Consider the following 14637-nt stretch of genomic DNA (forward strand, 5'->3'; position numbering starts at 1 on the left):
AATTTTTATTTCACAAGTTACACAGATCTTATTATTGGCATTTAACCTACAAGAAAACTGAGGCTGAAGGAGATTAAATAACTTTCCCAAAGACAAAGGGCCAGTAGGTGAAGCTAACCCACATCTTCTAGACCCTGCCAAGACTCCTGCAACACAGACGTGTGTGTTCAGTCATTAATGCACCTGAAACAGTGTGAAAGGAAAACTTCCATGTAAGAGAGGATCGTCCACATTTCAGTTGACTCTGTGGCCTGATATAAAAAGCCCTACCCTGGGATATTCCAGAATAAATGTCCTCAAGCCTGACTCAGACCCCAGCTCCCATTTAGATTTTAGGGAATTCACAACAGTGGGAGTCTCAGTTTCTCAGTATGAATCTGGAGCAAGAACTAACCACATGATCATTCATTGAGGTCTCTTGCAATCACAAATGAAGCAGTGCTAGGTTGTATTTAGGCTCCATATTTTTGGAAGAGAGAGTTTGTATATGTGTGTATCTGTGGGTCTGTGGGTATGGATATGTGAAAGAGGAAGTTATTTCTTTACAATTTTTCTGAACTGCTAAATTAAGCTTCTCCCTTAAGTGAAAAGCCTTAGCTTCTTTAATTCTTTAAATGACATGACACTTTACCTTCTCACCTGCTTAAATACACTATAGCTTATGAATGTGAATAATATTTAAAGCAGGACTTCCTTCCAGGATTTCCTTTGCCTTTGGATTGTCCTTATGTTTTCTCGTGATAACTCCACAAACATTACCAACCACTGAAATGTCTCAGTGTGCAATGTCACTTCCTCATAGAGGCCTTCCTTGAACTCTTAGACAGGACAGAACCCAGCACTTCCTCTTTCTGAACCTATGTGTTCATATCTTTGTCCCTTGCTATTCTGGAATCTTCATGAGGGTGGACTCTGCATAAGTCACAGCTGCACCCCCAGGGCTGACAGTCTAGGATGGTACTATGCACTAGACCTTTCTGCAGGATAGAGATAGTCTATCATCTGCAAGTGATTGCTGAGCACTTGAAAAGTACAAGTGAACCACTGAATTTTTAATCCCAATTTAAATTTAAATAGCTATAAGCTGCTAGTGGCCACATATCAGACGGTAGAGGGCTAGAGCAATGTTTCTCAAAATCTAAATCAAGATGTCAAGATGTCAGGAATCTGCTTATTGATCCATTCTCCAGGTAACTCTTACCAGTAAAATGTCACAACTGCTGGTCTAGAATGGGATTCTCAATCTTGGCTTCACATTAGACTCACCTGGAGAAGGTTTTAAAAGAGGACAGTGTCCCAGCCACACCCCTAGAGATTCTATTTCAATTGGTCTGGTGTGGGGTTCAGGTATTAGTATTTAAAAAATGAAACAAGACAGAAACTCTCCCCTGGAGACTGTTACGGGCAGTCAGGCTTGAGCATCTAGAAGATCTGTTCTCGCACGACCCTCACAATAGACCAAATAAATATACAGATAAAAGGTCTAGGGGCGTTTATAAAGGATTAGTGATTACAAGTGAAATCTTGTGATGTCGCAAGAGATAATTAGTGACATTAGTGGTTCAGATGAATTTCTTGACGTTCCATGAAAAAAAAATTCAGCTTTAGATAATCTCTAATGACTGTGTGAAATTCCTTGTCCTTTTATCCATAAACGGTACAAATCATACCAAGCTCTGGGACATCTGGAGAGGGTGACACGCTGAGTTCCCTAAGCAATCATCTCTTAAAATACACAAAAGCCTCTTTAGTTTGCTGGTTGATTGACAGAGGGCCTGGTGACTTCACATGGAGTCACATGACCGTGCGCTGCCCAGCAGCTGGAAGAAGGTGTTTTCCAACCCGCCGCTCCGGGCAGGTCCCGGGTCGCCTTTGTTAAGCTTTTCCCCCCCTCCTCCCCCTGCCAGGTGCGTCGGTCACCGTCTCGGCGGTAAGGAACGGTGCCCGGACTAGTAAGGGAACGTGGGTGCCGGAGTCCCGCCCTCCCCTCCTGCAGGTGCACAGGTAAGGGTCCCGCAGTAAGTCCAGGCTGGCCGGGTGCCGGGCGCAGAGGGAATCAGGAGGGTGCAGGCTGGGCGCCGGCGCGGGGGAGGCGGCCGCGCGGCTGCAGAGCCCAAGGAATTTCAGCCCCGGCCCTGGGCGCGGCGAGGACCGCAACTCAAGGAAACCCGAGCAGCTTTGCAGGGGAGTGTCTGATCATTTTTCAAAACGTGCTCCTGATTGAAAAAAAAACCAAGGCTCAGAATAAGTAGATTCAAGCACTGCTAATTTTAGCCAAGACACCAGAGGAGCTTGCCAGAGGATTTGAGGAAATTAACATGAAACTAAAACCGAATCTTAGGTGAAGTGGAGCAAGCAATATTGAAATATTCAGCACGTACTAAATGCTAACTAAAAGGTCTCCATAGGGAGAGGTTTACAGAAAAAAGTCTAAATTACTACGAGAGATTTAAGGGAGAAGTACTATTCAATGAAACAAAAGTACCAGAACAAAAATAAATGAATATAGTTTAACAATATATCAGCATATACTTAAACATGTGAAAACTACTTTATTCTAAAGCATATTAAGTTAATTTAAATATTATTCAAAAGTAGTTTGAGCCTTGTTAACTCAACAGGTTTGCATTTTTAAAAACTGGGTCTAGTGTGTGCTAGAGTGATATTTTTTCCTTTCCACAGAACTTCATTGATTAAGGATGAGGTAGATTCTTCCTTAAAGATAGTAAACATTGCCAACCCACAATGAAATTAGATCACATGCTTTCTGAAATGTACCAGAGAGGCATGCAATAAACTTCATTTATCTGCAGGTAATAACTAAGTAACACTGGTTGAAGTTCACTCAGCAGTCAAAATACAGTGTATGCACTGTGATTAGCACACCAGATTATTCTTTCAAGGAAACCTGAGAGGTTTAGGGTTGTCAATATTCTACAGTAGGGACATCGTTTTGCTCATGTTGCTATTTTTTTAAGGGTAGGCATTCTCTTCACAATGTGCTTATAAAGGGTTTTTTTCGCTTAGCTGATTTTAGTTAAAATGGAAACAAAATAAGTTTCTTAGCTGGACTTAATCACGTGTCCTTAGTCCTGTGATATTCTTCCTGGATACCTCCTGCCCCTCTGACCTATTGCAGCTCTGGTATTTTAACAACAATCCACCAGCTTGACCCTTGAGCAAAACCCACGAAAGCCATTGAGGGAAGCCACAGGGCTGAAACTTTCTTTGCATCTAATAGTAAGACTATTATTATTTTTATTGAAGTAGTGTTACTGTGTCAGTGTTTAAATGTCTTAGCATCTCTTCCTCAACTACAGTCCCATGGAGGATATTGTCTTAACAGCATTTTGTTTTATTTTAAGAAAACACACAAAATTTTAAATAGATATCTTTTTTGCTAAAATTTATTCATCAATTTGAAGTTATTCTTGTTTTGGGTTAAACTATGTTTAATACTACCAAAGAAGATATATTGTAGATAGTGGTATATTTGATAATTCTCTGCAAAGAACACATAAGGAACAATACGTGAAAAAAAAATGAAACACCTTAAATGTAAAAATTTATCATTGTAAAATAAAATAATAAGGAAAGGTAATTTCAGATGTACTTTGTTCAGTACATATCCACAAGAGGTTATCACTATAATATTAAATTTGGGGGAATAAAACCACTGGATTGTTTTAAATTCCATTCCAGAAGATTTATACAGAGAAGTGAATGAATCAAAAGGTCAATGTGCACAATGATTTCAAAATGGTATTGGGGCATGACTCTGGTAACCTCCTGTGTTAAAAATGACTGTGTTATTTTTTTCTCATGTAGCTTGTACAATTAAAAAAGTGAATTATGTTCAATACCCTTTTCCAAATGTTATCTTATGAAAAATGTCTGGTTCTTAGCTATTTGGGTTTTGGTCCTTTAGGAAACTAGAACTTTTTAATAAGCATAGCAGTGTCGTCCAGTAGAATTTTCTACAATGATAGGCGTGTTCTACATATAATCTGCTCTGTCCAGTATGGTAGCTGCTGATTATATGTGGCTATTGAGCACTTGAAATGTAGTTAACTTAGCTAAGGAACTGAGTTTTTTTCTTTTACTAACTTTTAATGAAAATTTAGTTACGCATATGTGACCAGTGGCTACCGGATTGCACAAATATCTGACTAGCTGTTACCCTTTGTTCTGCTGGCTGGTTGATAGTATTGCACAAGACACAACTGCTGACCTTGTACTGTCTGGGAGTCCTGAAGGTATTTTTCAAGAGCCTTAATCTGGAAGGGATTTAAGAGATATGTTTTTTTCATTTCATTTTTAATGACATTTATTGCTTTGTTTTCACATTACGAGCAATACATGTTCACTGCAGACTACCAGAAACACATAAAAGCATAACGTAAAAATTTGCAATCTCCCATAATCCCCACCCTCCAGAGGTAACTATTTTAACATTTTGACACATTTCCTCCCAGTGTCTACCTATTTTTTTTTTCAATTGAGGTATAGTTGACCTACATCACTCTGTTATTTCCAGGTGCACAATACAGTGACTCGATATTTCTATGCATTACAAAAAGATCCTACAATAAGTCTAGTTACCATCTGTCACCATACAAAGTTATTACAATATAATTAACAATTTTCCCCATACTGTACATTTCATCTTTATGCCTGGGACTCATTTATTTTGTAACTGGAAGTTTGTTCCTCTTAACTCCCTCACCTATTTCACTCACCCCCCGACCCTGTTGCCCTCTGGTGACCACCTATTTGTTTCTGTATCTATGAGTCTGTTCTTTTTTATGTTTGTTCTTTTGTTTTGTTTTTCAGAGTCCATATATTAGTGAAATCGTATGGTATTTATTTTTCTCCATATGATTTATGTCACTTAGCATAATACCTTCTAGGTCCATCCATGTTTTCACAAATGGCAAGATTTCCTTATTTTTATGGCTGAGTAATATTCCATGTTGTGTGTGTGTGCATGCGTGTGTGTGTGTGTGTATGTATATATATATATATATATATATCACATCTTCTTTATCCATTCATCTGTTGCTGGGCACTTAGGATGCTTCCATATCTTGACTGTTGTAAATAATGCTGTAATGAATAGAGGTGTGCATATATCATTTTGAATCAGTGTTTTAGTTTTTCTTCAGAATGATACCAAGAAGTGGGTTTTCTGGATGGTATGGCAGTTCTATTTTTAGTTTTTTTGAGGAACCTCCATACTGTTCTCCATAGTGGCTGCACCAATTTACATTCGCACCAGTTTACATTCGCACCAACTGTGTAGGAGGGTTCCCTTTCTCCATACCCTCTCCAGCATTTGTGATTTGTAGACTTTTTGATGATGGCTATTCTGACAGGTGTGAGGTGATATATCATTGTGGTTTGATTTGCATTTCTCTGATGTTTAGTGCTGTTGAGAATCTTTTCATGTATCTGTTGGCCAAGGGTGTGTCTTCTTTGGAAAAATGTCTATTCATATCCTCTGCCCATTTTTTAATTAGGTTATTTGTTTTTTGATATTGAGTTTTATGAGTCCTTTGTATTTTTTGGATATTAACCTATTATGAGGTATATCATTTGCAAATATCTTCTCTGATTTAGTAGGCAGCCTTTTCATTTGATTGGTAGTTCCCATGCTGTGCAAAAGCTTTTTAGTTAGAGTAGTCCCGTTTGTTTTTGTTTTTTCACGATTTGTTTATTTATTTATCTATTTATTTTTGGCTGCGTTGGGTCTTCATTGCTGTGTGCGGGCTTTCTCTTGTTGCAGCGAACAGGGGCTACTCTTCATTGTGGTGTGCAGGCTTCTCAATGCGGTGGTTTCTCTTGTTATGGAGCACGGGCTCTAGGTGTGCGGGCTTCAGTAGTTGAGGCACATGGGCTCAGTAGTTGTGGCTTGCAGGCTCTAGAGCAGAGGCTCAGTAGTTGTGGTGCACAGGCTTAGCTGCTCAGCGGCATGTGGGATCTTCCCAGACCAGAGGTCGAACTCGTGTCCCCTGCGTTAGCAGGTGGATTCTTAACCACTGCACCACCAGGGAAGTCCCCCATTTGTTTTTTATTTTTGCTTTTGTTTCCCTTGTCTGGAGAGACAGGTTCCAAAAAATATTGCTAAGGCCAGTGTCAACGAGTGAACTGCCTATGTTTTCTTCTAGGAATTTTATGGTTTCAGGCCTCACATTTAAGTCCTTAATCCATTTTGAGTTTATTTTTGTACATGGTATGAGAAAGCAGTCCAGTTTGACTCTTTTTCATGTAGCTGTCCAGTTTACCCAACACCGTTTTATCAAAGAGGCTTTATTTCCCCATTGTATATTCTTGCTTCCTTTGTCATAGATTAATTGACCATATGTGTGTAGGTTTATTTCCAGGCTCTCTATTCTTTTCCATTGATCTATGTTTCTGTTTTTGTGCCAGTACCATATTGTTTTGATTACTGTAGCTTAGAAGTATTAAATCAGGGAGCATGATAACTCAAGCTTTTTTGTTCTTTCTCAAGATTGTTTTGTCTCTTTGGGGTCTTTTGAGTTTCCATACAAATTTTAGAATTATTTTTTCTAGTTCTGTGAAAAATGCCATTGCTGTTTTGATGGGAATTGCAGGAAATCTATAGATTGCCTTGGGTAGCATGGTCATTTTAATGATATTAATTCTTTTGATCTATGAGCATGGTATATTTTTCCAGTTGTTTGTATCATCTTCAATTTCATCAGTGTCTTACAGTTTTTCAAGTTCAGGTCTTTTACCTCCTTGGTTAAATTTATTCCTAGATATTTTATTCTTTTTGACGCTATTTTAAATGGGGTTGTTTTATTAATTTCTCTCTCTGATAGTTCATTCTTAGTGTACAGAAACACAACAGATTTTGTATATTTATTTTGTATCCTGCAACTTCACTGAATTCATTTACTAGTTCTAATGATTTTTTGATTCATTTTTAGGATTTTCTATATGTAGTATCATGGTATCTGCAAACAGTGACAGTTTTACTTCTTTCTTTCCAATTTGGATTCCTCTTATTTCTTTTTTTGTCCACATTGCCATGGCTAAGACTTCCAATACTGTATTCAATAAGAGTGATGAGAGTGGACATCCTTGTCTTGTTCCTGATCTGAGAGGAAATGCTTTCAGCTTTTCACCATTGAGTATGATTTTTGCTGTGGGTTTGTCATATATTGCCTTTATTATGTTGAGGTAGGTTCCCTCTCTATCTACTTTGTTGAGAGTTTTTATCATAAATGGATATTAAACTTTCTCAGAAGTTTTTTCTTCATCTATTGAGATGATTGTATGGTTTTTATTATTCAATTTGTTATGTGGTGTATCACAGTGATTGATTTGCAGATATTGAAATATCCCTGCATCCCTGTAATAAATCCTACTTGATCAGGATATGTGATCCTTTTAATGTATTGTTGAATTCGGTTTGCTAATATTTTGTTGAGTATTTTTGTATCTATGTTCATCAGGGATGTTAGCCTCTAATTTTCTTTTTTTGTGGTGTCTTTGTCTGGTTTTGAAATCAAAGTGATGCTGACCTCATAGAAAGAGTACAGAGCATTCCTTGCTCTGCAATTTTTTGGAATAGTTTGAGAAAGATAAGCATTAATTCTTTTTAAATGTTTGGTAGAATTCACCTGTGAAGCCATCTGGTCCTGGATTTTTGTTTGTTGGCTTTTTTTTTAACTGAGTAAATTTCATTTTGATAATTGGTCTGTTCATATTTTCTATTTCTTTTTGATTCAATCTTGGGATATTGTACATTTCTAGAAATTTGTCTATTTCTTCTAACTTGTTTATTTTATTGGTATATAATTGCTTGTAGTAATATCTTATGAACCTTTGTATTTCTGTGGTGTCAGTTATAACTACTGTTTCATTTCTGATTAATTTATTTGGACCTTTTTTTTCTTGATGAATCTGACTGAAGGTTTATCAATTTTGTTTATCTTTTCAAAGAACAAGCTCTTAGTTTCAGTGATCAAAATCTTAGTTTGATTGTTTTTTTTTTTTTAGTCTCTGTTTCATTTATTTCTGCTCTTATATTTATGATTTCTTTCCTTATACTAACTTTGGGTTTTGTTTGTTTTTCTTTTTCTAGTTCCCTTAGGTTTAAGGTTAGGTTGTTTATTTGAGATTTTTCTTGTTTCCTGAGGTAAGTTTGTATTGCTATAAACTTCCCTTTTAGAACTGCTTTTGCTATATCCCATGGATTTTGGATCCGTGTGTTTTAATTTTCATTTGTCTCCAGGTATGTTTTAATTTCCTCTTAATTTCTTCAGTGACCTATTCGTTGTTTAGTAACATACTGTTTAACTTCCTGGTGTTAGTGTTTATTGCAGTTTTTTACTTGTGGTTGATTTCTGCAATCTCAGAGCATTGTGGTTTGAAAAGATACTTGATATGATTTCAGTTTTTTAAATTTAATGTGACTTATTTTGTGGCCCAGTATGTGATCTGCCCTGGAGAATGCTCCATTGCACACTTGAAAAGAATGTGTATTCTGCTGCTTTTGGATGGAATGTTCTATAAATCTCTCTCCATATATTTATCTATCTAAATCCATTTTACCTAATGTGTCATTTAAAGCTTGTGTTTCCTCATTGATTTTCTGTCTGGAAGATCTGTTGATTGATGTAAGTGGAGTGTTAAAAGTCCCTTCCCATGTATTTAGGTGCTCCTGTGTTAGATGCATATGTATTTACACCCAATATCTTCTTATTGTATTGATCCATTTATCAATGTGTAATGGCTGTCTTTGTCTCTTGGTACAGTCTTTATTTTAAAGCCTATTTTATCTGATTTGAGTATTGCTACTTCAGCTTTCTTTTGACCTCCATTTGCATAGAATTCCTTTTTCCATCTCCTCACATTCAGTCTGGGTGTGGCTTAAGATCAGAAGTGAGTCTTTAGTAGACAGCATATAGATGGGTCTTGTTTTTTTAATCCATTCAGCCACTCTGTGTTTTTTGATTGAAGCATTTATTCCATTTACATTTAAAGTAATTAATGATTAGGTATGTACTTATTACCATTTTAAAAATTGTTTGGGGATTGTTTTTCAGTTCTTTTTTGCTACTTTTTTTTTCTTTTGCTCTCTTCCCTTGTGATTTAATGACTACCTTTAGTATTATGTTTAAATTCCTTTCTATTTTTTTTTTGTGTGTGCATCTATTATAGATTTTTGGGTTTTGGTAACCATGAAATTTATATATAGCAACCCATATATATGTGTGTGTGTGTGATTTTTTTAAGTTGATGATCTCTCAAGTTTGAATACATTTGAATAACCCTGCATTTTAATCCCCACCAGATGTTTAATGTTTTTGACGTCATATCTTACATCATTTTGTCTTCTGTATCCCTTAACTACTTATGTTGATATAGATGATTTTACTACTTTTGTCTGTCAACCTTTCTATTAGCTTGGTAAGTTGTTGATCTACTACTTTACTGTATATTCATCTTTACCAGTGAGATTTTTCCTTTCATAATTTTCATATCTAGTTGTAGTCTTTTCTTTTCCACTCAGAGAATTCCCTTTCACCTTTCCTGTAACACTGATTTGGTGGTGCTGAACTCTTTAAGCTTTTGCTTGTCTGTAAAACTCTTTATCTCTCCTTCAGATCTGAACGATATCCTCAACAGGTAGAGTATTCTTGGTTGTAGGTTTTTTCCTTTAATCACTTTACATATATCATGCCACTCCCTTGTGGTCTGCAAAGTTTCTGCTGAAGTGGGAGTGCTCTTGTATGTAACTAGTTGCTTTTTCTTTGCTGCTTTTAATATTCTCTCTATCTTTAATTTTTGCCATTTTGTGGACCTCTTTGATTTTATCTTGTCTGGGACTTTCTTGCTTATTGCATCTGAATGTATGTTTCTTTCCTGAGATTATGGAATATTTCAGCTATTATTATTATTTTTAACTTATTTTTTACAGTAGGTCCTTGTTTGTTATCTATTTTAAAAACAGCAGTGTGTACATGTTAATCTCAAACTCTCAGTCTATCCCTCCCCACACCCACAATTCCCACCTGGTAACCATAAGTTCATTCTCTGAGTCTGTGAATCTGTTTCTGTTTTGTAAATAAGGTCATTTGTATCACTTTTTTTTTTTTAGATTCCACTTGTAAGTGATATCATATGATTTTTGTCTTTCTCTGTCTGACTTACTTCACTTAGTATGATAATCTCCAAGTCCATCCATGTTGCTGCAAATGGCATTATTTCATTCTTTTTAATGGCTGAGTAATTTTCCATTGTATATATGTACCACATCTTCTTTATCCATTCATCCATTGATGGACGTTTAGGTTGCTTCCATGTTCTGGCTATTGTAAACAGTGCTGCAGTGAACACTGGGGTGCATGTATCTTTTTGAATTATGGTTTTCCCTGGGTATATGCTGGGATTGCTGGATCATATGGTAGCTCTATCTTTAGTTTTTTAAGGAAACTCCATACTGTTCTCCATAGTGACTGCACCAATTTACATTCCCACCAACAATGCAGGAGAGTTCCCTTTTCTCCATACCCTCTCCAGCATTTATTGTTTGTAGATTTTTTTGATGGGGATTCTGACCAGTGTGAGGTGATACCTCATTGTAGTTTTGATTTGCATTTCTCAAATAATTAGTGATGTCAAGCATCTTTTCATGTGACTCTTAGCCACCTGTATGTCTTCTTTGGAGGAATGTCTATTTAGGTCTTCTGTCCATTTTTTGATTGGGTTGCTTGTTTTTTTTATATTGAGCCGCATGAGCTGCTTGTATATTTTTGAGATTAATCCTTTGTTAGTTGCTTCATTTGCAAATATTTTCTCCCATTTTGAGGGCTGCCCTTTTGTCTCATTTATGGTTTCCTTTGATGTGCAAAAGCTTTTAAGTTTAATTAGGTCCCATCTTTTTATTTTTGTTTTTATTTTCCTTACCCTATGAGGCAGGTCAAAAAGATCCTGCTGTGATTTATGTCAAAGAGTGTTCTGCTTATGTTTTCCTCTAAGAGTTTTATACTGTCTGGCCTTACGTTTAGGTCTTTAATCCATTTTTAGTTTATTTTCGTGTATGGTGTTATGGAGTGTTCTAATTTCATTCTTTGACATGTAGCTGTCCAGTTTTCCCAGCACCACCTATTGAAGAGACTATCTTTTCTCCATTGTATATTCTTGCCTCCTTTATCAAAGATAAGGTGATCATAGGTGCATGGGTTTATCTCTGGGCTTTCTATCCTGTTCCACTCTTCTATATTTCTGTTTTTGTGCCAGTACCATCCTGTCTTGATTACTGTAGCTTTGTAGTGTAGTCTGAAGTCAGGGAGCCTGATTTCTCCAGCTCTGTTTTTCTTTCTCAATATTGTTTTGGCTGTTTGGAGTCTTTTGTGTTTCCATATAAAGTAAAAATTTTTTTCTTCTAATTCTGTAAAAAATGCCATTGGTGATTTGATATGGATTGCATTGAATCTGTAGATTGTTTAGGGTAGCATAGTCATTTTCACAATATTCATTCTTCCAATCCAAGAAAACATGGTATATCTCTCAATTTGTTTGTGTCATCTTTGATTTCTTTCATCAGTATCTTATAGTTTGCTGAATATGGGTATTTTTGCCTCCTTAGGTAGTTTTTTTCCTAGGTATTTTATTCTTTTTACACGATAGTAAATGGGATTGTTTACTTAATTTTTCTTTGTTTTCTTTTGTTGTTAGTGTATAGCAATGCAAGAGATTTCTGTATATTAATTTTATATCCTGCAACTTTACCAGATTCGTTGATTAACTCTAATAGTTTTCTGGTGGCATCTTTAGGATTTTCTATGTATAGTATCATGTCATCTGCAAACAGTGGCAATTTTATTTCTTCCTTTGTGATTTGGATTCCTTTTATTTCTTTTTCTTCTCTGATTGCTGTGGCTAGCACTTCCAAAACTATGTTGAATTATAGTGGTGAGAGTGGGCACCCTTGTCTTGTTCCTGATCTTAGAGGAGATGCTTTCAGTTTTTCACCATTGAGAATGATATTGGCTGTGGGTTTGTCATATATGGTCTTTAGTATGTTGAGGTAGGTTCCCTCTATGCCCACTTTCTGGAGAGTTTTTATCATAATTGAGGGTTGAATTTTGTCAAAAGCTTTTTCTGCATCTTTTGATATGATCATATGGTTTTTATTCTTCAATTTTTTATTATGGTGTATCAGCTATTATTTTTTTAAATATGTTTTCTCACCCTTTTCTCTCCCTTCTCATTCCTATACCCCTTAATGTGAATGTTAGTATGTTTGATGTTGTCTCAGGGGTCTCTTAAGCTATCCTTATTTTTTTTTAATTCTTTTTTCTGTTTATCTTGGGTGACTTCCACTGTTTTTTCTTCCAGTTTGATGATCCCTTACTCTATATTATCTAATCTACTGTTATTTTTTTCTAGTGTATTTTTATTTCAGTTATTGTGTTCTGCACCTCTCTTTGGTTCTTCTTTGTATTTTCTAACTCATTGTTAAAATTCCCACTGTTTCATCCATTCTTTTCCCAAGTTTGTTGAGCATCTCTCTGATCATTACCTAAACTCTTTATTGGGTAAATTGCTTACCTTCACTTCACTTAGCATTTCTTGTGGATTTTTGCCTTGTTTTTTCATTTTGAAAATATTCCTTTGTCACCTCATTTTTCTGGTTCTTTGTTTTTGTTCTTCTCTGTATTAGATAGGCTGATTATATTTTCTGATCTTGGAGAAGTGGCCTTAAGTAGTAGACATCCTATTCATCCCAGCAGCACACTCCCCGCTGTTCACCAGAGATGTATTCTCTAGGGGTGCTTCTTACATGGGCTGTGTGAGCCATTTTGTTCTGTTAGGGCCAACTACTGTGGGTACACTGGTAGGTGTGGCTGGCCCTCAGCCCTGTTGATTGCCAGGCCCTGCCTAGTGCAGAGGCTGCTGGCCACTGATGGAAGGGGCCAAGTCCCAGGATGGCTGGCTATGGGGACCATGTTGTCCCAAGGCTGGTGCCCACTCACTGGTTACTGAGGCCATCTCTTGATGCAGCTGGCTGAAGTGCACCAGGGGGTCATGTGTCTAGTGCCAGCCCAGTGTGGAAACAGAGACTCCACTCTTAAAGAGAGAATGCAAAATCTCACATGCTGTACTAGTGGTCTAACACTAGCTCCATGACCCCTTAATGCAGAATCAAGTCCTGGGGTGGCTAGCTGCAAGCCAGGGAGTCTGAGAGCTAGTCTTGGCCTGCTGATAGGCAGGACCAGGTTCTGTGGATACTGGGGACTAGGGGGGTCTACCTATGGTTTCTTCTGGCTTGCTAGTGGGTTGGGCTAGTCTCTGCGTTGCTGGCTGCTTAGCCTTGGGCATCACTGATGACTTGGGCAGGACTGATGACAACTGGCCTTTTGGTGAGGCCAGATTCCAGTGCTAATAGGCTAGTGTGAGGACTTCAAAATGGTGCTTGCTAGCACCATGCCCTAGTGGCAGCATGAGCTCCTGAAAATGGCCGTTGCCAACATCTGTGACCCCAAGGTGAGAATTGCTTGCCTCCCGCCTCTCCAGGCAACTCTCCAAGATCAGCAAGAAGTCTGACCCAGGCTCCTTTCATATTACTGCCTTTGCCCTGGGTCTTGGAGTATGTGAGCTTTTGTGTGCACCCTCTAAGAGCAGAGGCTCTGTTTCCTACAGACCTCTGATTTTCCCAAATGCAAGTCTCACTGGCCTTCAAAGCTAGAAGTTCTGGGGACTCATCTTCTCTGTGCAGGATCCCCAGTCTGGGGAGCCCAATGTGGGGCTTAGACTCCTCACTTCTTGGGGAAATCTCTGCAATTGTGATTATCCTACTGTTTGTGGTCACCTACCAATGGGTGTCGGTCTCAACTCTACTGTGTCTTCACCCCTCCTCCCATCCCCTGTGGTTCCTTCTTTATACCTTTAGTTGTAGAAGATCTTCTCTGCTAGCCTTCAGGTCACTTTCATTGATAGTTTCTTTGTAAATAGTTGTGATTTTGGAAGGAGGGAGGCTCAGGGTCTTCCTTCTCCACCATCTTGGCCACCTTCAAGAGATTGTTAAAGAGATCTTTAGGGGCTTCCCTGGTGCCACAGTGGTTGAGAATCCGCCTGCCGATGCAGGGGACACGGGTTCGTGCCCCGGTCCAGGAAGATCCCACATGCCGCCGAGCGGCTGGGCCTGTGAGCCATGGCCGCTGAGCCTGTGTGTCTGGAGCCTGTGCTCCACAATGGGAGAGGCGACAACAGTGAGAGGCCCGCGAACCGCAAAGAAAAAAAAAAAGAGATCTTTAGGAGATTCTTCTATGTGTTCACTTTTTTAAAAAGTCACAAATAATTTCATGAACTATTTAAACTAATACACACCGAGGTGGTGCTACTGTTGAAGAAAAGTGCCTTTACCTCTAGGGGATCCTGAGTATGTAGCAACAATACAACTTAAATGTACCCTTAAGCTTGTGTTAAATAGTAGAACAGCTTGTGTTCAGAAGGCACTGATAGTTCTCAAAGTCTTCACCCGTGCTCTGTCATTTACTTGTCACAACAACCAATTGAACTGAACAGGATCCTGGTCCACAAATCTTCATTATACAGTCTACCCACACAGAAGAATTTCTTTACAATATCATACAAATT

At 37.8% G+C, this 14637-nt stretch overlaps 1 protein-coding gene across 1 annotated transcript in view; it reads left to right on the plus strand.

Moving 5' to 3' along the window:
• The first annotated feature begins 1913 nt into the window (after window positions 1-1913).
• The window catches only part of TMEM144 (transmembrane protein 144), a 46883-nt gene continuing 34159 nt past the window's right edge, over window positions 1914-14637 (plus strand). The window contains exon 1 of the mRNA XM_081239105.1: window positions 1914-2004. The gene's annotated coding sequence lies outside the window, so the exon portion shown is untranslated. The remainder of the gene's footprint in view (window positions 2005-14637) is intronic.

Source organism: Mesoplodon bidens, assembly GCF_964165515.1.
Source record: "Mesoplodon bidens genome assembly, chromosome: 1".
Classification (NCBI taxonomy): Eukaryota; Metazoa; Chordata; class Mammalia; order Artiodactyla; family Ziphiidae; genus Mesoplodon; species Mesoplodon bidens.